This window comes from Palaemon carinicauda, chromosome 4, assembly GCF_036898095.1.
Source record: "Palaemon carinicauda isolate YSFRI2023 chromosome 4, ASM3689809v2, whole genome shotgun sequence".
NCBI classification, from domain to species: domain Eukaryota; kingdom Metazoa; phylum Arthropoda; class Malacostraca; order Decapoda; family Palaemonidae; genus Palaemon; species Palaemon carinicauda.
In genome coordinates, this window is record NC_090728.1 from 115292845 (window position 1) to 115294095 (window position 1251).

Sequence of the window (1251 nt, forward strand, 5' to 3'; positions counted from 1 at the left end):
TCACCCTCTGATGGAGATGATGCTTGTTCTAACGCCTCTCGAGCATCGTCAGTGGCGTCGGTAGCTGCGTCCCAGGCCTCCACCTCCTCTCACCCAACCCTTGCCAAGAAGAGGAGGGCCAAGAAGACACAGTTTTGTCTTGATGTCCAAGAGGAGCAGTTCATGTGTGATTTCCTTCGTGTGAACCCCATTTTTATATCCCAATTCCCCTAAACGCTACCAATACGCCATTATACGGCAGCTGTACGTTAGAAACACGTTCAGTAAGTTCTGTGGTCGTCCGGAACATGTTAAATACGTCTACATACGTCAATATGCGTAGGAGATAAGTTCGATATAAGTTATACATACGTTCAAAGCACGTTACTCACAAGTTTTGGGTACGCTAGACATTATCTCGACATATTTGGACTTATGAGTAACCTACACTTAACGTGTTTGAACGTGTGTCAACGATCGCATAACTTACCTATTACTTATGGCCTGCGTATACGGGACGTATAGCCATACGCTGACATACGTTGAGAAATTTTGAGCATGCACAAAATTTTTCGACGACCTCGACGTACTTCGACGTATACCAACGTGCTTCAGCGTGCTGTTAACGTATACAAAACTTACCCATAACTTATTCGACGTACGCCAGCGTATTTGCCAAATTTTTCATACGTCGGCATACGCTGGCTAAATCGTCAAGGTGTGACAGGGCCTTTAGGAAGAAAAATAATTAAAACAAACTAATTGAAAAAAAAAAAATAGTTTTTTCTTGAAAATCTTTAATGGCGTCTGTTTATTTGATATAACAGGTAACAAAAGTATGAATAAGAATTCTAAAATACATCTTATCCACTATGTCTTTTTTATTGATTCATAATAATAATAATAATAATAATAATAATAATAATAATAATAATAATAATAATAATAATGATAATAATAATAATAATAGTAATAATAATAATGAAAATAATAATAATAATAACAACAACAACAATAATAATAATAATAATAATAATAATAATAATGATAATAATTGAACCATGAATAATCTCTGCAGTTGCATCTCAAAAAAGGAAAACATATTTTTCCAAAGCGTATGAAATCTCAGCGAAATACCATGATTATTGATTTTTTTTCTGATTATCGAATTGTCATATAACTATTCCAGTTATGCTCTACATCCTATGTCGCTCTTTGGTGTATAAAGAAAGTTAATGCTAATTTAACAGTGTTCATATGCGTTTACAATAG

General features: G+C 34.5%; 1 pseudogene; it reads right to left on the bottom strand.

The window, feature by feature from the left end:
* Positions 1 to 472: 472 nt before the first annotated feature.
* Positions 473 to 1251, bottom strand: part of LOC137639624 (uncharacterized) — a 9114-nt pseudogene continuing 8335 nt past the window's right edge.